This window comes from Macaca fascicularis, chromosome 7 (assembly GCF_037993035.2).
Source record: "Macaca fascicularis isolate 582-1 chromosome 7, T2T-MFA8v1.1".
Lineage (NCBI taxonomy): Eukaryota > Metazoa > Chordata > Mammalia > Primates > Cercopithecidae > Macaca > Macaca fascicularis.
Window position 1 is genome coordinate 133102087 of NC_088381.1, and position 21559 is coordinate 133123645.

A 21559-nucleotide genomic window follows, 5' to 3' on the forward strand; every position below is an offset into this window, starting at 1 on the left:
CCCTTGATGTCTACAATATCACCTTTCTTATAGATGCGCATACATGTGGCCAAAGGAACAACTCAATGTTTTCTAAAGGGCCTAGAGAACATACACCAGGTGCCTCTCCTCTTTCCCTTTATGTTCGTCATTTTGGCGAATTATTGGAAGATGGCAGTTCCTGCCGAAAGGAAGGAGCTATTTTAGTTTTTGTTAGGCAGAGGCAGAAATGGATATCACGGCCTGCTCAAGGGCACATGAGTGTGTTGGCAGGTGTCTGTGTGGAGGGGGACTGGGTGATGGGGAAAGTGGAAGGGTGGCGAAGTGGAGACAGAAGAGGATATGGGAGTGAACAGATAAAAAAGAAACATTTAAAGGAATCATTTTGGGGGTTAAAAAAAATAACTCTAGGTGTGAAGGACTATACAATTTCCTGAGACTTCATAACTGCTTCCCTCTAGCAACTGCTTCCCTCTAGCAAAACCTGATTCTGTGTGTTATCAGTCAGTTGTGCTTTATTCTGTAATCTCAATTACACAGCGCCCAGTAAGAACAACAAATGCATTGCACAAACACATCTTTGTGGTAACACCACAATGAAGAATTCTGTAAGAAATATGGAATGAGTTTGCTAGGGCTGCCATAAGAAAATACTACAGACAAGGGGGCTTAAACAACAGAAATGTATTTGCTCATAGTTCTGGAGGCTAGAAGTCCAAGCTCAAAGCGTGGTAAGGTTTGGTTTGTTCTGAGGCCTCTGCTTGGCTTGCAGATGGCCACCTTCTTGCTGGGACCCCACAGGTCTTTCATCCATGCCTGCAAACATGTCTGCTGTCTCTCTCTCTGTCCAAATTTCCTCTTCTTATAAGGATACCAATCATATTGTATTAGGGCTCACTCCAAAGACCTCATTTTCACTTAGTCATGCCTTTAAAGAACTTATCTCCAAATACAGTTACATTCTAAGGTAATGCAGGTTAGGACTTCAACATAGGAATTTTATGGGGACACGATTTGGCCCATAACAAATGTTTAGACACTATTCATTTTATACTGCATGACTACGACACCAATCACACACTTAGATATTAAGGGTGTCTCCTCATTGACCCTGAGAGGTTTTATTACCTACAGAAATTGACTGTCATGCCTTGGACTGAGAACTTATCAGATGAAATGCCTTTAAAAGAAAGTATTGATTCCTCCCTTTCTTGTTAGGCACGAGCCAGGTGAAGCAAGAATAGGAGACCCCAAACTTCCTGTTTTCATTGTGTAGACAGCTCTACTGCAAAGATGGTCAATGTGCCTAAAACCAGAAGAGCTTTCTGTAAGAAGTGTGGCAAGCATCGGCCTTACAAAGGGCCCCAGAATAAGGGTAAAGATTCCCCCTATGCCCAGGGGGGACGCGCTGTGATCAGAAGCAGAGTGGCAACGGTGGGCAGACAAAACTGATTTTCTGGAAGAAGGCTGAAACTTCCCAGAAGATTGTGCTAAGGCTGGAATGTAGTGAGCCTAACTGCAGATCCAAGGGGATGCTGGCCATTCAGAAATGCAAACATTTGTTTTTTTAAGACAGGACCTCACTCTGTTGCTCAGGCTGGAGTGCAATCATGGCTCACTGCAGCCTTGACCTCCCTAGCTCAAGCAATCCTCCAACCTCAGCCTCTCGAGTAGCTGGGTCTACAGGTACACACCATTATTCTTGTCTAACTTTATTTATTTTTTGTAAAGGTAAGGGCTCACTATGTTGCCCATGCTGGCCTTGAATCCCTGGGCTCAAGTGATCCTCCCACCTCGGCCTCCCAAAGCACTGGGATAATAGGCGTCAGCCACCACACCTGGCTGGGATTTTTTGGTGGTGTTTTATTCATTTTGAGGAGAAAACGTTGAAGCTATAGAAAAATTACCTGTTCGTACCCCAGACCTCAGCATCATGCAATCTATGCAGGTAATGAACCTGCACATGTACCTGAATCTAAAATAAAAGTTGAAAAAAAAGAAAAAAGAAAAATTACCAGTAGGAAAATAAATACAGTGATATTCTTACTTAAAAAAAATCTTATGCTGACTTAAAGAATTTTGAAGGTCCTGTTTCTCTTTCAAATTGCCTTTTTGTCTTGTTTTTACAGGAATTAATTTTTATAGGTAGGAGATCCTGAAAGGGTTTGCAATATTTGCAGAAGCTGCTAATGCTATAGAAACAGGTGCAGTGGCTGAGCATGGCTGAAAGGAGGTGGCAAGGAGAGATCACTGGTCAAGGTAGAGAGGGTGGGTGAATGTCAAACTGTCCCTCACCTAAAATGCCTTGTGTATTTCCTGTTGGACTGTGGCACCCCTTCCTTTGCTCTTCCCTAGATCCGTTAGCATTTGTCAGGCATCTAACAAAAATGGGCTTGGCAACTGCAAATACACAGGTGAGTGATACCATCAACTCCCTGCTTGTGTGGCTCTACAGTTCAGCTGTGTTAGCTACTAAAAAAAAATGATTCAAAAAAAATAGTCCCTTCCTTCCAAGCAGAGAGATCCCTCAAGGAGTCATAACCAGTAAATCTCTTTCAGTCTCCAGAAAAAGACTTAAAAGATTGTAGGTTGGGCGTGGTGGCTCACACCTGTAATCTCAGCACTTTGGGAGGCTGAAGTGGGAGGATCAGTTGAGTCCAGATGTTTGAGACCAGCCTGGGCAGTAGTGAGACCTCACCTCTACAGAAAAATTAGCCGGGCCCCCGTGGTGGCATGCACCAAGAGGCTGAGGCAGGAGGATTGTTTGAGCCCAGGAGGCAGAGGTTGCAGTGAGCTATGATTATTCCACTAAACTCTAACCTGGGCAACAGAGTGAGACTCTGTCCCCCCGCCCTCCAAAAAAGGATTGCAGTATAAAACTTTTATGAACTGAAGTAAAACTCCTTTCTATCTCCCCATATGCACACATTCAAATGAATCAGAAATATGAATTTTAGATCTTCCTTTAATGACCTGAGCAGTGAAAAACAAACAAGAAAAAGCATCGTTTACACATGCTCCCTGCTCCATTAGATGATAAACCACTTGGGGATAAGAAACAGGAGGTGGGCCGGGCGCGGTGGCTCACGTCTGCAATCCCAGCACTTTGGGAGGCCAAGGCGGGTGGATCACAAGATCAGGAGATGGAGACCATCCTGGCTAACACGGAAACCCCGTCCCTACTAAAAACATACAAAAAAATTAGCCGGGCGTGGTGGTGGGCACCTGTAGTCACAGCTACTTGGGAGGCTGAGGCAGGAGAATGGCGTGAACCTGGGAGGTGGAGCTTGCAGTGAGCCGAGATAGCGCCAATGCACTCCAGCCTGGGCGACAGAGCAAGACTCTGTCTCAAAAAAAAAAAAAAAAAAAGGAAACAGGATGTGTACTCTATAGCCCTGTGCATTCTTTGTATGAAGCAGATACTCGATATATATTCATATTCACTGATTGGATCTGAATCTCCAAGAGGAAAGATAATTTAACCAAAACCACTACGGTCCTTAAAAAATGTCATCACTGTGTCAGACTGTGGAAGGAGGTGAGGCCTGATAACTCGATAGAAAGCCCAGGTGACTATAGGGAAGATGGAACTCCTTTTTCTTCAAGGGCATCTAGAAGTCTTTGCTCTTTTTTCAAGGGCATCTAGAAGTCTTTGCTCTTTTTTCAAGGGCATCTAGAAGTCTTTGCTCTTTTCTAAGTAATGAGATGGAGACAAGGGTCTGACAATGAGTTCCACCTGCCCTTCCTGCTGCCACTCCAGGGCATGGACTTGAGTAGCCAATAGCTGAGGTGTAATGGCTTTGTGGCCTATTCTTCATCAGTAGTAACCCAGGGTAACCCAGGGCTGCCTCTGAAACTGCCAGACTCAGAGTTAAATCCAATCAATTCAACAGATACTTACTGTGTTGTTCATAATAACAGATATCACAGTTGTTGTTATTCAACAGATATTTATTGTGTTGCAGAAGAGTGCTCGTTTAGATTATAATTAGAGAAGAACCCAGGAATCGGGAGAGGTAGCTTGGAAGAAGATTAGCTTTTAAATGTTGAAGATTTCTCTCTAAGACCTAGGCACAGGGTCCCAAAATAATAAGCAGAACCTAAGCTGTTAGATGAGAAAATGTAAGTCTAAAAAGCTGGGATGCGGCCAGGCGCGGTGGCTCACGCCTGTAATCCCAGCACTTTGGGAGGCCGAGGCGGGCAGATCACAAGGTCAGGAGATGGAGACCATCCTGGCTAACGCAGTGAAACCCTGTCTCTATGAAAAACACACAAAAAATTAGCCGGGACTGGTAGCGTGCGCCTGTAGTCCCAGCTGCTGGGGAGGCTGAGGCAGGAGAATGGCGTGAACCCGGGAGGCGGAGCTTGCGGTGAGCCGAGATCGCACCACTGCACTCCAGCCTGGGCGACACAGCGAGACTCTGTCTCAAAAAATAAAAATAGCTGGGATGCTCACCATTCCACACTGGTTATTTGATGATTAGTGTGGTCTGAACATGGACAGTATTTCCTTGATCAGTGACAGTTTTAGGTATAGGTATGTGACCCAATGCTGGTCAATAAGAAACGAAAAGAACAAATGTGGGAAGGCAGGGAGGGGACAGCAAAAGAGAAGGTTTCCCAGAAAGGTTAATACTGATAAAATGCTCCTCCATCACTGTTATATTTCAGATAATAGCTACCACTTGAACACTCTAAGAAGAAAAGAATTTAATTCAGGAAATTAGGTGCTTAAAAGTTCACTGGTAGGCTAAAGGAGCAGGCTTTGTTTTTAACATAGCCTAAACATAGGCTATGTTCCCAGCAATAACCAGCAGAACATTCAAAAATGTCTGCTAAAGAAGCTGCTACCTGTGTCCCCATCAAGAAGCTGGAGGGACCAGGAAGCCACCACAGCAGGTGTGGCTCCAGAATGACACCTGCGGAAGTCCAGTGCCCCTGTGCCCGTATTTGTAAGGAAACAGCAAACAACACAGACCACAGCCTCCTTCCAAATCTCAAGCAGGTGCAACTGATGTGCGTTCTTCTGTGTGAAGAATCCGACCCACTAGTCTGTTAGTGGAACACTCCTGCCCCTGTTCCCTCCCACTCCTCACTCCGTCCCAGGAGAGGTGAGTGAGGTATCTGACTGGCAAGTGTGGAAGAAGAAACTTGACATGGACCCATCCCCTTCTCTTCTCTTTTCTGCCCACAGGGAGTGTGCTTTCTGCCCTAGACGGATGTTTCCCCTGCAGGAGATGAATATCTGGAGTTACCCATGACTAGGTGGGAAAATCGGCCTGATATTGGGGTTTAGTATTAGGAAGCTCAGTTGCCTACAGATAATGCTAATATCAGAGTTACCAGAAATAAGGATAATATTTTGATCACCATATGCCAACTCCTCCTGCCCCCACCCTTCTTTTTCCACTGATTCAAGAATCTGGTGAAGAAACTAGGGCTAGAGAAATGGAATCAAACTCTCCTGTGCTGCTAGATAACTCCAGGCACTTGGTCTGTCATGAGGCCTCCTGCTTTATTTTATTTTATTTTACTTTATTTTATTATTTTATTGAGATGGAGATTTGCTCTTGTAGCTCAGGCTACAGTGCAATGGCACTATCTCGGCTCACCGCAACCTCCGCCTCCCAGGTTCAAGCAATTCTCTTGCCTCAGGCTCCTGAGTAGCTGGGACTACAGGCATGGGCCACCACACCTGGCTAATTTTGTATTTTTAGTAGAGACAGGGTTTCACCATGTTGGTCAGGCTGGTCTCGAACTCCCGATCTCAGGTGATCCACCCGCCTTGGCCTCCCAAAGTGCTGGGATTACAGGTGTGAGCCACTGCACCCTGCTTACTACTTTATAACTCTCACAGTTTTTGCAGCATTTCACACCTGTATCTCATACGATCCTCTCAACAACCTGTTCACAGAGGCAGAATGGGCATTATTAGCTGAGGAGCTAATGCTGCAACTCTTAGTGTTCATAACCTGTTCCATATCATGATACACATAGGAAACTGAAAAAAAAAAACACATATATGCACACACACACATACACTCACACACACATACACTCACACACACATCTCACTATGGAAAAAGTATGAGGCTGCTGGCACCAGAGGTATTTAACCCAGAGGTTCTAGCTGCCCTAGGCCTTGCATTGAGAGGATCAATATCTTATCATACCTGTAACCCACTCCCTGCCCACCAGTTAGGAAGTTCTGGCTTGAGGAAGCGTGCTAATTAGTTCAAGGCCACAAGGTTAATATATTAATAGTTGACCCTTGAATAACACAGGGACAAGGGCACCAACTCCTGTGCGGTAAGAATTTCACATATAACTTTTAACTGCCCCAAAACTTAACTACTAATGGCCTACTGTTACTGGAAACCTTACCAATATTATAAACAACCAATTAACACATATTTTGTATGTCTTATACTTATATACAATAAAGTATATATACTTATATACAATAAAGCTTATATACAATAAAGTAAGCTAGAGGAAAGAAAATGTTATTAATTATAGGCCTTGCATAGTGGCTCACACCTGTAATCCCAGCACTTTGGGAGGCCAAGGCAGGAGAATCGCTTGAGTCTAGGAGTTTGAGGCCAGCCTGGGCAACACAGCGAGTCTCTATCTCTACAAAATAAAAAATAAAAAAAATTGGGCACGGTGGCCCAACACTTTGGGAGGCCGAGGTGTGCGGATCACCTGAGGTCAGGAGTTTGAGACCAGCCTGGCCAACATGGTGAAACTCCATCTCTACTGAAAATAGGAAAATTAGCCAGACATGGTGGCGGGCACCTGTAATCCCAGCTACGTGGAAGGCTGAAGCAGGAGAATCGCTTGAACCTGGGAGGTTCAGGTTGCAGTGAGCCGAGAACATGCCACTGCACTCCAGCCTGTGTGACAGAGTGAGACTCTATCTAAAAAAAAAAAAAAAAAATTAAAAAAATAAATAAATAATTAGCTGGGTGTGGTGGTGTGCACCTATAGTTGCAGCTACTCCAGAGGCTGAGACAGAAGGATCACTTGAGCCCACGAGTTCAAGGCTGCAGTGAGTTATGATTGTGTCACTGCACTCCAACCTGCATGACAGAGCAAGACTCTGTCAAGAAAGAAAGGAAGGAGGAAGGAAGGAAGGAAGAAGGGAAGGAAGGAAGGAGGAAGGGGGGGAGGGAGGGAAGGAAGGAAAGAAAGGAAGGAAGGAAAGAAGGAAGGAAGGGAAGGAAGCAAGGAAAAGGAAGGAAGAAAAGGAAGGAAGGAAAGAAGGAGGGGAGGGAGGGAGGGAAGGAAGGAAAAGGAAGGAAAAAAGGAAAGAAGGAAGAAGGTAAGATAGGAAGGAAGAAGGGAAGGAAGGAAGAAGGGAAGGTAGGAAGGGAGGGAGGGAAGGAAGGAAGGGAGGGAGGAAGGGAAGGAAGGAAGGAAGGAAGGAAGGAAGGAAGGAAGGAAGGGGAAAGAGAAAATATATTTATATTCATTACGTGGAAGTGGATCATCACTTCCACTTCATCCTTATCATGTTCATGTTGAGTAGGCAGGCTGAGAAGGAGGAGGCAGAAGAGGAGATTTGGTATTCTTGTCTCTGGGGTAGCGAGGCAAAAGAAAATTCACATATAAGTGGACTGTGCAGTTCAAACCTGTGTTGTTCAAGGGCTAATTGTACACAGAAATTTGAGCTCAGATCCTGAGTCCAAATCCAAAGAATCTCAAACACAGTCTGAAGTGGAAGAGGCATTTGTTGCCTGCACACATCCCCACTACAGCTTACTGGATCAGGGAAGATTCAAAGGGATGGAGTCTCCTTCCGGCCGACATCTAACGGGCCAATCTCTATCTAGAGATGCAACCTGCCTCCTATCAGGTCTCTTCCTTTCTGAGCCAGAGCAGGCTTTTCTAGTTACCTTCTGGAGAGGGGAGATCAGAGGAGTCTGCATTAAGACTCATGATCTGGGTAGTCCTCTGCTGATCTGGAAATCTACTATGGGGTGGGCAGTGCCTATTACATAACCAAGATGTTGTCCCCACTTCTGAATACAAGCAAAGCCCCCCTGTCCAATGTGGTCAGGAGAGTAGATATTTCACTAAATAAAAATATCTACAAGGGGAACGAGGGAAAATGGTAAAAGCATACCTTAAACTTTCAATTTTAACTTAAAACATATAAAGGTAAGTTTAGGTACCATTTTCTTCAAGGGTAGGATCAAGGCATTTTCTTGGAGCAGGTATCTGTTAATTGGAGTTCTGCTTTATCTTTCTTGCATTAACTGTATCTACAGTTTATTTTTTTGAGAGAGTCTTGCTCTGTTGCCAGGTTGGAGTGCAGTGGCACGATCTCAGCTCGCTGCAACCTCTGCCTCCCAGATTCAAGCAATTCTCCTGCCTCAGCCTCCCGAGTAGCTGGGATTACAGGCACCTGACACCATGTCCGGCTAATTTTTGTATTTTTAGTAGAGACGGGATTTCACCATATTGGCCAAGCTGGTCTTGATCTCTCGACCTCGTGATCCACCCACCTCGGCCTCCCAAAGTGTTGGGATTACAGGCGTGAGCCACCGCGCCTGGCCTACAGTTTATTTATTCTACAAATATGTGTTGTGTTCCTACTATGTGCCAGGCATAATTTAGGTGATAAGGACACAGCAGTGAACAACACAAAGTCTGCACTCACAGAGCTTACTTTCTATTGGAATCTACCATACATTCCAGTTTGGGTTTCTTTAGAGTAGAACGAGAACTTAAACACACAAGACAATCCGAGCCTTACTCTACATTACCGAGAATTACCCTAAAATGTTTATGATTTTTTTGCTAGTCTTCACCACATGTCTTTCCCATACTAATTCAACAGCAATTTTTGTGTGTAACTTGTGTTTATCAAATCTTTCCAAAGCATATAACTCCAGTTTTCATAGGAACAAAAACTCATTTTTGCCCTCACATTTCATTGGTTTTCATAATTAAATTGCATAATCAGAATTGCAAGTACAATGGGCAGATGTGGGTTGGGAACCAATAGCCCTGGCCTCTGGTGAGCACTTAGCTCAATTTGTGGGAACAGAAGTACCTGAGAGTACCTCTACTAGTTGGGTATCTGGCACGCCATGGGCATTAGCGGGTTCTACAGAGGCAACAGGGAGCATCTGCTAACCGGATATTTGCTTAGGTGGAGTTTTGCTTCAAGAGCTTCTGCCGTATTGACCCACCTCTCTTCTCCAGACCAAATGCCACTCTTCTGTTGAAGCATACAAGTACTTATTCTAAAGCTTTACAAAGGTGGAGGACACAAGACATACCTTTGTTTAGCTACATTTTGTTTTTTATAATATTCATAAAAATGATGATAGGTTTCTGTGCTGCCTTTTGTGTGCTGTCTTATGTGAATGTTCTCCTTTTCTCTGCAGTCCTCTCTTACATATGGCCCTCGTCAGGCGCCCCAGGCATACCACTTCCCTTAGGACAATGCAGTCCAAGCCCTGCAGTCCCTTCTTTTATTTATTTATTTATTTATTTATTTGAGACGGAGTCTCGCTCTGTCGCCCAGGCTGGAGTGCAGTGGTGCGATCTCAGCTCACTGCAAACTCTGCCTCCTGGGTTCACGCCATTCTCCTGCCTCAGCCTCTGGAGTAGCTGGGACTACAGGCGCCTGCCACCACGCCCGGCTAATTTTTTGTATTTTTAGTAGAGACGGGGTTTCACCATGTTAACCAGAATGGTCTCCATCTCCTGACCTCATGATCCACCTGCCTCGGCCTCCCAAAGTGCTGGGATTACAGGCATGAGCCACTGCGCCTGGCCTGTCCCTTCTTGATCCTCACTGGGATCACTGCATTTTCCCTCAGCTCAGGCTTTTGCTGGCTCTGTAGAGGCAAGAGGTAAATTCCGACACATGAACACGGCTAAAGGAGGAGAAGCAGGAGAACATTGGCATCTTTCCATCTGAAGGCAAATGTACATCACCACCACCAAATAACGTAGATTTCTTCAGAAAACCCTCTGCTCTGGTCTTCTTTACTTTTCATGAAAAATGCATATTTCTCTTATTATTATAGCTTGGCCGCCATTTTCCTGGCTGAATTTCATGACAAAGAGCCCCCCTCCCCACACACAGATTAACTGAAAATGCCCCCACCCTGGGAACAGTTTAGGATCAAAGGCACAGTGTTCAAATAGCATACATGGATGCCAAAGCTTCTCCCCTAGAGGTGGATCATTCAGTTCGTTCTCTCCAACAGAGCTCCTGCTCTACAGGAGAGCCAGTTGCCCTCCCTTTTGTAAAGGGATAAGAAGAGAATACGTGCCTGTTTATCCTGACAACACAACAGAGCAAGCCATATTAGAGAAAAACAGGAAAAATAATGATGCTAAGAAGTCAATGATAAAGACTGTTCCATGCTCCACAGTGTTCCTTAGATGACAATGAGGTGACAGTGATCATTTAATCCAACCAGCTTATGTCAAAAATAAGAAAACCAAGACACTTGGGTGAAATGACTCGCACAAGACAGAGCCAGCCTGAGGCAAAGCTGGGGTAGGAAGTCTCTGACATTGAGTCATTTGTTGCATCCACTACACCAGCTGTTCTCAAAGTGTGATCCATAGACCCCTGAGGATTCCTGCCATTCTTCTGAGGTATTCCTGAAGTCAAAACTACTTTCATAATAATAATATGATGTTTTTTGTCTTTTTCACTGTGTCGACAATTTGCACTGATGGTGGGTAAAACTACTGGCATTTTAGCATGAACCAAATCCTAAGCATCCAACTGTACCAGTCATTACTGTCACACACTTGCAGGAAAAACGAATGCCAAATTCACTTAAACAAATGCCCTTAGGCTGGGTGCCTTGGCTCACCCCTATCATCCAGCACTTTGGTAGGCCTTAGCTGAGGCCAAAGGATCACTTGAGGCCGGGAGTCCGAGACCCTGCCTCTACTTAAAAAAAGAGAGAGAGAGAGAGAGAGAGAATGTCCTTGGTGAAGCAGTCAAAATTAATTCTATTAAATATTGACAATTTTCAAAATAATCTGTGTGCTATGGTTTCAGTATGTCCCCCAAAGTTCTTGTGTTGGAAGCTTAATCCCCATTGCAATAGTACTGAGAAGTGGGACTTTTTCAGAGGTGATTATGGTCATGAGGGCTCTGCCCTCATCAATGGATTAATGCCATTATTGCAGGAGTGTGTTCCTGATAAAAAGGAGGAACTCGGTCTCCTTTCTCTTCTTGTACATGCAACTCTCTTGCCCTTCTGCCTTCTGCCATGGGATGACAGAACAAGGAGGCCTTCCCCAGATGCGGGCCTCTTAACTTCTCAGCCTCCAGAACTGTAAAAAATACGTTTCTTTTCTTTATAAATTACCCAGTCTGTGGTATTCTGTTATGGAAACACACAACAGACTGAGACACTGTGTAACAAAATGAGAAGTATGCATAAAGTAGTTTTGCTGTGTTCCAAACTATGATAGTTATCTCTAGGAAAAACACTTAGGCAATTATTTGAGTTGTGAGTTGAACAAACCACTTTTTTCATGGAGCATCTTTTTTTCTTTTTGCTTGAAAGAACAAATGACAAAGAATGCTATTTCAGACTAAGCATTTGGCAGACATTTTCTTAAAAATGAACAAAGGGAGCCTGTCACTTCAAGGAAAACAACTGATAGCATTTGTTGCTGATGATAAAATTTGAGCTTCCAAGCAAAAGTTAGAATTTGGAAAAACTTTTGTTTACCACTGTGGAGCTTGACAGCTTCTCATAAGGATTTTTCTAATGAAATAGATTGGTGATATTAATGACCGTGATTTTTTTCTAATATGGTATAATAAAATGTGTCAACATTTGAAATACCTGCATCATTCAAAGATAAATATTTTCCAATGACCAATGAATGCATTGTATTACAAAATCATGCATGGGTAAAAGATCCATTCTAAGTACACAGCAAACCAATGGATTTTAATGTAACAGAACACGAAAAGTTTCTTGACATAATTTCAGACTTCACATTGCAACTAACCTTTAAGACACTTGTTTTGGTGTAGTATCAAAATAGAATATCCACAATTATCTAAGAGGACTATTAAATACTCTTCCCTTTTCCAGCTACATAGTTGTGTGAAGCTGGATTTTCTTCACACATTTTGACCAAACCAACATATTGCAATATACTGAATGCAAAAGTAAATATTTGAGAATCCATTTATCTTCTGTTAATGCACACATTTAAAAAATTTCAAAATATTTCACAATGCAAAACAATGCCATTTTTCAAAAATGTAAAATAATGTCATTTTTCTTGCTGAAAATTTTGTTTGGAAGATATGATTTTTAAAAATAGAAATATGGGCTGGGCAGAGTGGCTCATGCCTGTAATTCCAGCACTTCTGGAGGCCAAGGCAGGTGAATCAACTGAGGTCAAGAGTTCGAGACCACCCTCGCCAACGTGGAGAAACCCAAACCCTCTCTCTACTAAAAATACAAAAATTAGCTGGGCATGCGCTTGTAATCCCAGCTACTCGGAAGGCTGAGGCAGGAGAATCACTTGAACGCAGGAGGCAGAGGTTCCAGTGAGCCAAGATCGTGCCACTGCACTCCAGCCTGCGCAACAGAGCAAGACTCTCTCTCAAAAGTAAATAAACGAATAAAAAATAAAATATTCCGGCGCCTCCACTCCATCCCCGCGGGTCTGCTGTGAGTGCCATGGACGGCATTGTCCCAGATATAGCAGTTGGTACAAAGCAGGGATCTGACGAGATTTTCTCTACTTGTGTCACTAACTGACCATTTATCATGAGCAGCAACTCGGCCTCTGCAGCAAATGGAAATGGCAGCAAGAAGTTCAAAGGTGACAGCAGAAGCGCCGGTGTCCCCTCCAGGGTGACCCACATCCAGAAGCTCCCATCGACGTCACCGAAGGGGAGGTGATCTCCCTGGAGCTGCCCTTTGGGAAGGTCGCTAATCTCCTGATGCTGAAGGGGAAAAACCAGGCCTTCATCGAGATGAGCACGGAGGAGGCTGCCAACACCATGGTGAACTACTGCACCTCGGTGACACCCGTGCTGCGCAGCCAGCCCATCTACATCCAGTTCTCCAACCACAAGGGGCTGAAGACCGACAGCTCTCCCAACCAGGCGCAGGACCCGGCGGCCCTCAGGCGTCCATTCGGGGAACCTGGGCTTGGCTGCCTCGGCGGTGGCCGTAGACGCAGGGATGGCAATGGCCCGGCAGAGCCCAGTGCTCAGGATCATCGTGGAGAACCTCGTCTAGCCAGTGACTCTGGATGTGCTGCACCAGATTTTCTCCAAGTTCGGCACATTGTTGAAGACCATCACCTTCATCAAGTTCCACAGCCAGTTCCAGGCCCTGCTGCAGTACGCCGACCCCGAGAACGCCCAGCGTGTCAAGCTGTCGCTGGACTGGCAGAACACCTACAACGCCTGCCACTCGCTGTGCATCGACTTCCCCAAGCTCATCAGTCTCAACGTCAAGTACAACAATGACAAGAGCCGCGACTACCACGCCCAGACCTGCCCTCTGGGGACAGCCAGCCCTCGCTAGACCGGACATGGCCGCGGCCTTCGACCTTTTAGTTCCCAACATCCACGGAGCCCTGGTACCCCTGGCTATCCCCTCCGCGGCGGCGGCAGCCGCAGCGGCAGGCCGGATCGCCATCCCGGGCCTGGCGGGGGCAGGAAATTCTGTCTTACTGGTCAGCAACCTCAACCCAGAGAGAGTCACACCCCAAAGCCTATTTTGTGTGCGTGAGTGTGTGTGTGTGTGTGTGTGTGTGTGTGTGTGTGTGTGTGACGGAGTCTTGCTCTGTTGCCCAGGCTGTAGTGCAATGGCGTGATCTCGGTTCATTGCAACCTCTCCCTCCCGGGTTGAAGCGATTCTCCTGTCTCAGCCTCCGGAGTAGCTGGGATTACAAGCGCGCCACCACGCCCGGCTAATTTTTGTATTTTTAGTAGAGACGGGGTTTCATCATGTTGGTCAGGCTGGTCTCGAACTCCTGACCTCATGATCCTCCTGCCTCAGCCTCCCAAAGTGATGGGATTACAAGCGTGAGCCACCGCGCCCATCCCCCAAAGCCTCTTTATTCTTTTCAGCGACTAGGGGTACATGCAGCACGTGAAGATCCTGGTCAATAAAAAGGAGAACGCCCTGGTGAAGATGGCGGACGACAACCAGGCCCAGCCGGCCATGAGCCACCTGAACTGGCACAAGCTGTACGGGAAGCCCACCCGCATCACCTCACCTGTATCACGCCCTTGAAGCACCAGAACGTGCAGCTGCCCCTCGAGAGCCGGCAGGACCAAGGCCTGACCAAGGACTATGGCAACTCGGCCCTGCACCGCTTCAAGAAGCCAGGCTTCAAGAACTTCCAGAACATATTCCTGCCCTCGGCCACTGTGCACCTCTCCAACATCCCGCCCTCAGTTTCCGAGGAATATCTCAAGGTCTTCTCCTCCAGCCATGGGGGCGTCGTCAAACGACTCAAGTTCTTCCAGAAGGACCGCAAGATGGCGCTGATCCAAATGCGCTGCGTGGAGGAGGTGGTCCGGGCCCCCATTGACCTACACAACCACAATGTCTGGGAGAACCACCACCGGGGGGTCTCCGTCTCCAAGTCCACCATCTAGGGGTCTCAGGCCCCCCACGGCCGGGCCCCCTGGCGACAACTTCCATCATTCCAGAAAAAAGCCACTTTAAAAAGCAGCTGAAGTGACCTTAACTGATCATTTTATTTCTTTAAAAAGAAATCAGTTAAAAAAAAAATTAAAAAAAAAAAAGAAATCAGTTTACCTGTTTTTTAAAAAATTAAATCTAGTTCACCTTGCTAAAATAAATAAATAAATAAAATTAAAATAGAAATATGTTATTTATATTAACATGTAATGGGTTTATTATTGTGATCTTAAAATTGACAAATATTTTATATTTTCTGCCACTAACCTACATACATTTTAAGAGTATATAAAGGGGTCCTGGGACAAAAAAGTTTGAGAACTGCTGTATTACCCCATCTTGCCCTCCAGAATGTGGACCGAAGGGAAGTACTTCTTTCCTTTCTACTTAAATAACCCAGTGCTGTTACTATTTTATTTTAAAATCCAATCTACCCTCTTCCTCCAGAACTATTAAAAAGTAGACTGCAAAAGAACCATAGCTTCCTGAAATCAAAGGACCCAAAACAAAGAGAAGGCAAAAACAGCGAATAAAAGGACTTCTCCAGAGACTGGCAGGCCGACTAAAAGACCACTTCCCCTCTAGCCAGCCTGGTAGGAGTTGCCTATTCCTTTTTGCTTGGTTGTTCTCACACCCAGTCACCCACTCCCATCCCCTACATCCCAACCCCCATCCTGGAAAGCTATTGTTCTCCAGGGTCTCAAAACACAAAGGGACTTCATAAATCTTTGGGCTGACCCTCCACCCCATCCTCTCTCTGAGATTACAGTGCAGGGAAGGGCACTTTCAGATTCTGCCTGAGCCTCCACCAGCCCCCTGTTCTCAGGCTTGGAGCTGAGATGAAAAGGGAACACCACTGTTTCTGGCCTGAAAAGGAAATGTAAATCCCTTGCAAGCCAGAAGCTGCCAGAAGACCATTTGCCTGTTAGTAAACAAGGCGGCCTGAGCTATCTTTCTCCTCTTTAATAACCTGTGGGGCACCTATTGATTGCGCATGCTGGTCCCTCATAAATTAAAACAGGGATGCCTTCCGGTTGCTCTGTAGCTGCGTAGATGGTGAAATTGGCTCACTAATACTTCATGCTCATGGAGCACAGTGTATCACGCCACATAAACATGAAGAATATGTATCATCAGGCTCTGGGAATGCACGGAAAACAACCCCGGAAGCTTCTGGGCATGCTGCAGACTTTAATTAGGCAGTTTCTTCTACTAGGATTGGAGACCGGCAGAAACACCAATTGCATGCCTCCTGCTGCAGCCTGTTCTGCTTTCAAGTGGGAGGGAGGAGCAAGCCCTGGTGGGTAGGAGATGAGCCTGCTCCTCTCTCTACCCCTTTACCAGGATGGGCACCCGCAAGCAGAAAGGAATGTTCATCTCTCATGCTGTGGTAGAAAGAGCACCAAGTTAGCAGTCAGAAAACATTAAGAACTTCTGCTTTAGCCACTTACAGCTACATGATCATGGGCGCAAGTGCCTTAACCTCTCTGAATCACAGTATCTCATCTGGAAAGTGGACGAAGTAATAACACCTAGCTGCTTGTGAGGCTTGAGGAAAATAAGTCTTTCCTGGTGCCCAGTATGGTCTCAGTAAATACTGAAACTGAAATTGAAGCAGATGAAGAACAGGGTGGCAGGTAGAGGGCTGATACTATTTCTTTCTCCCACCTCCAAAATCTGGCATCAGGAACTTTCCACCACTACCCCTAGCCAACATTTTGCTCTTTAAGTAAGAAGTGAGGCCCTGCAACTCATAGCTTGATACATTGGAAATGTTTCTCTTACCCTTCTATCTTTCTGTGCCCGCTCCTGAGCTAGCTCTCAATTGAAAATTCATTTAGCAGGAAACCTCTCTAAAATGCATGGTAAACATCGAAAAACATGCTAGCATAGTTTACCATTCTACCAGAAACAGCTTAGCACCCACATGCCAACACTTGGCAGAACCTTCCGAGTTTCTCCAACTTTAAACAGGCCCTAGGCAACCAGATCCACTTATGCTTCTCAGAGTGTGTAGCATTTCATTACAGTTTTACCACAGTGCCCTTCCTCTGCCATTGCTAATTAAAATGAATGAGGACAATGTGGAAAGCCATATTTTGCTATTCCTGGAAATATCTGCTGCTCCAGGGTGGGTGTAGGACATTGAATGGTCCCCTCACCCTAAAGGATATGGTCGCATCCTGGAACTCATGGATGGGTCCAGGATGTGATTGGCTGTGAATGAAACAAAGCAAAAAAGGTCTTGGCACATGTAAAAATAAAGGATCTTAAAATGAGATGATCCTGGATTACCTGGGTGGGCCCTAAATCCAATGACAAGTATTTTTTGTTTTTTTTTTTGTTTTGTTTTTTGTGTTTTTTTTGAGACAGTGTTTCACTTTTGTTGCCCAAGCTGGAGTGCAATGGTGCGATCTCGGCTCACCACAACCTCCACCTCCCGGGTTCAAGCGATTCTCCTGCCTCAGTCCCCCAAGTAGCTGTGATTACAGGCATGTGCCACCACGCCCAGCTAATTTTGTATTTTTAGTAGAGATGGGGTTTCTCCATGTTGGTCAGGCTGGTCTTGAACTCCTGACCTCAGGTGATCCACCCACCTCGGCCTCCCAAAGTGCTGGGATTACAGGTGTGAGCCACCGCGCCCAGCCATGACAAGTGTTTTTATGAGACAGAAGAGGGTCCAGGGCAGTGGCTCACGCACGTAATCTCAGCCCTTTGGAAGGCCAAGGTGGGATGATCGCTTGAGACCAGCCCAGGCAACATGGTGAGACTCCATCTCTACAAAAAATTAGCCAGGCACCGTGGCACATACCTGTAACCCCAGCTACTCAGAAAGTTGAGATGGGAGAATCGCTTGAGCCTTGGAGGTCGAACCTGTAGTGAGCAGTGTTCACACCACTGCACTCCAGCCTGGGCGACAGAGCAAGACTCACTCTCAAAAACAGACAGACACACAGAAGAGGAGAAGGCCCAGAGGGGAAGTCCATGTGAAGATGGAGGCAGAGGCTGAAGTGATGCAGCCACAGGCCAAGGGACAATGAAGCCACCGGAAGCTGGAGAGGCCAGGGTGGATTGTCCACTAGAGGCTCTGGAAGGAGTGTGGCCCCACCAACACCTTGATTTTGGAGTTCTGGCTTCCAAACTGTGAGAGAATCAGTTTCTGGTGTTTTAGGCCACCCAGTTTGTGGTCATTTGGTTACATGCAACACACAGAAAAATGTCTGGTAGGATACATTCCATGGCAGATTGCTGGTAGTTGCTCTGTCCATTTTTCCTTCCTTTTTGGTAACAAAAACTGACTTTTGGGGGGATGGTCATGTGCTCAGTGAAAGCTTCCCTTTCCCAGCATCTCTTGCAGCGAGGTGTGGCCATAAGACTAAGTTTTGGCGAAAGAAGTATATACAAAGAAGTGTAAGAGACTTCTACAAAGTCTCTTTATGGGAGAATGTTATGGGTTAAATTGTCTCTCCCCCAAATTTATATATAGAAGCCCTAATCCCTCGTACCTCAGCATGTGACCTTATTTGGAATAGGGTGCTCGCAGATGTAATGAATTAAAATGAGGTCATGAGGGTGGGCCCTAATCCAATATAAACATGTCCTTATATAACAGGGAAAATTGGACACAGAAACACACACATATGAAGAATGCCATGTGACGACCAAGGCAGAGATTGAGGTGATGCTTCCACAAGGTAAGGAAACTCAAAGATTTCCAGCCAATCACGAGCAGCTAGGGGAGAGGCATGGGATGGATTTTTTCTTACAGTTTTCAGAAGGAACCAATCCTGACTGATACGTTGATGTTGGACTTCTAGCCTGCAGAACTGTGAGAACTGTGAGAGGATAAGTAAATATCTGTGCATAAGCCCTCGATTTGTGGTCCTTTGTCACAGCAGCCCTAGCAAACTAATACAGAGAGATATGCCCTTCCACTTTTCCATCTTGTTACCTAGTCCTAATATAGATAAGAGGGATGGTTTTCCATTAGCCATTGTGCTACATGAGGATGGGGGCCACATTCACAGATGGTAGGGCACGGAGCTAGAAGAAACTTGGGACCCTAAAAACTTCATGGAGTCGCCACATTAGCCCTGGACTGCCTATCCCTTGGCTTATCTTTCTGAAAAATAAATCAAATTAAAGCTTTTGTTGTTATTATTTTGTTTTTTGAAACATGTAGTTGAAAATAATTTTTTTTTTTTGAGATGGAGTCTCTCTCTCTGTCACCTAGGCTGAAGTGCAGTGGTGCAACCTCTACCTCCCAGGTTCAAGCAATTCTCCTGTCTCAGCCTCCTGAGTAGCTGGGATTACAGGCATGCACCACCACGCCTGGCTAATTTTGTATTTTTAGTGGAGACGCAGTTTCACCATATTGGTCAGGCTGGTCTCGAACTCCTGACCTCAGGTGATCCGCCTACCTCGGCCTCCCAAAGTGCTGGGATTACAGGTGTCAGTCACTGTGCCTGGCCAGTTGAATATAATCTTAACCAATACACACACAATTTTGATAAATTAGTTCTTTGGGGAGAGGACTGGGATTGGACTGTCATAGGTAGGAAATGTTTGCTTTACCTGTATGTTTCAATTTTGATATCAGGAATGTACTTGTGTACTCTTTTGTAATTAAAAATAAATCTATTTTATAATAAATACATTACAAGGAAAAAAGAGGGATGAGAACCTGTAGATTCCAGAACACCTAAGAAATATGTCAACCATAACAGATGATTGGACGCAGGAAAAAAATAAAAAGAAATATATCAATCAATTGCAATGTATGAGTCTTATTTGGATCTTGATTTAAACCCCACATTTTTAAAATTTACATAATAATTGGGGAAATTTTAATATTAATCAGATATTTGATGATATTGAGGAATTACTGTTTTTATGAATGCTAACAATATTATAGTGATGTATTTAGAGTGTTCTTATCTTTTAGACTCTAAAACATGGTTTTCAACCTTGTCACTATTGTTATTTTGAGCCATATAGTTCTTTGTCGTGAGGAGCTGGCCTGTGCGTTGTAGAATGTTTTGTAGCAGCCCTGTTTCTACTCTGTCTTCTATCAGCTAGAGGCTGGGTGCACACCCCCTCCCCGCAACGCTGGAAAAGCAAAAAAAGTTCTCAACAAATTGCCAGATGTCCCCTAGGGGGCAAAACTGTCCTGGGCAGAGAATAACAGCTCTAAAATTTAGAGATACTGACTGGACTATTTATGGGTGAAATAATTCAATGACTAGATTTTACTTCAAAATTACCCAGGTGATGTGGGGGTGGGTGATGGGTAAAATATTCCACAATGGAAAGTTTAACATACATTTAAAATTTTTGAAAGACTCTATTTGGACTTCTCTTTCAATATGGGGAACTTAATATTCTCAAATAGTCTCTCACTATAAGACGGGAATATATTGGATAAAATGCAACAGATATTCACCTCCTCGGTCCAAGACCTTGCCTCATGTCTCCCACAAGAGCATTAAACTCCAAGGATCTAGGTTCCAAGTCTAACTGGGCAAGGCAAGTCCTCCCTCCCCACCCCTCCCCCTCCCCACCCAGGCATCCTCGATGCTGCGCCCGGGCATAGGGCATACGCAGCTAGGAGCTGCTCCTGAGTCTTCAGTTGCTTGGTAACCTTAACTCCTGAGATGTCCTCTCAGCTCCGCCCTCTGGGCCTCTTCCTTTCCCAATCCCCAAGCTTAAACTGGAGGGGCTGTGCTTGGAGCCAGATTCATTAGGGCCGTGCCTTGCCTATCCCTGTGAGGGCCCAGCCCATCAGCCTCCTCCTCCCTGTTTCCAGGTGCTCTCTACAGAGCACTGAGCAGCCCACCCTTTCACCAGGCTCACACCTGCGCCCCTGTTCTCCACCAGCTGCCTCACTCCAGCCCCTGCTCGGGACAGCCAGGCCTTTCTAGGACCCACACGCCCCTGGGAGTCTCCGCTGAGACCGACTTTCACGCCCACCTGGTCTTCCCCAAGACCCGGAGCCTTTAGAGGTTTCATCAGAATTCCCTCAGGATGTGGGTTATGAGTTGTCATCCAAGCCCATCAGGGGCCAGAGTGTAGGTGGGCCCAGGGGCCTCTGAGCTGGAGGTGAAAGGGGCTTGAAGGCCTCTGAGCGGAGCAGGAACCCGCCCTCTGGGGGCCTGGGAGCCGGCTCAGGTCCCAACACGAGGCGCTCTCTGCTTGCTTCAGGGGCCACCTGAAGGGAGAAGGGAGGCTGACCGTAGCTACGACACCCCTTCAGTGCTGGACAGCGGGCGGGAAGCCCCTCTTGCACCGACTAGACCAGAACGGCAGACATTTTCCCTACAAGGAAGGGGAGCAAGATTGAGTAAGATAAGCCCGGTTATTTTTATACAGACATTGTTCTAACCACAATGACTGTTTTCGAAGGTGGGCGGTATTTGTTTGGTGGAAGGATCTTTGAGTTGAGAGGCAGCAGGATGCTTCAGCACCACCACTTCCTTTACTTTTCTGAGTGTTCCCTTATCAAGCCATCAGTTCGGATTCTGCTCCATTTTTTCTGCCCGGTAAAGAAGTAGAATGAGGTGAAATATGGCTACCTACTTGCCCCAGGGGGACAGTCATGGCCGCTGGTGAGTTTCAAGTGATTTGAGAGCTGTTGGTAGACTTAAGTGAGGAACTCTTTCCCTCTCCTTCATAGAAATGAAATAATGTGCAGGTTTCTAAGGGGACTTAGGAGTCGGAGAGGCCTGGGTTCAAATCCCAGAGCCTCCATATTTTGGTTGTGTGAAAAAAAACAGTGGGCAAGGTAGTCAACATGTCTGTGCCTCACCTTCCCCGTACATAAAATGGAAATAAGCCTACTTTTTCATAAGGTTGTTGTGTGGGTATTAAAGTCTCAGTAGATGCCTACTTGAAATATTTAGGGG

At 45.6% G+C, this 21559-nt stretch overlaps 1 pseudogene; it reads left to right on the plus strand.

Annotated features, from left to right (window-relative positions):
* The first annotated feature begins 12522 nt into the window (after positions 1-12522).
* LOC102126039 (polypyrimidine tract-binding protein 1-like) lies at positions 12523-14704 on the plus strand (annotated as a pseudogene).
* The last annotated feature ends 6855 nt before the right edge of the window (positions 14705-21559 follow it).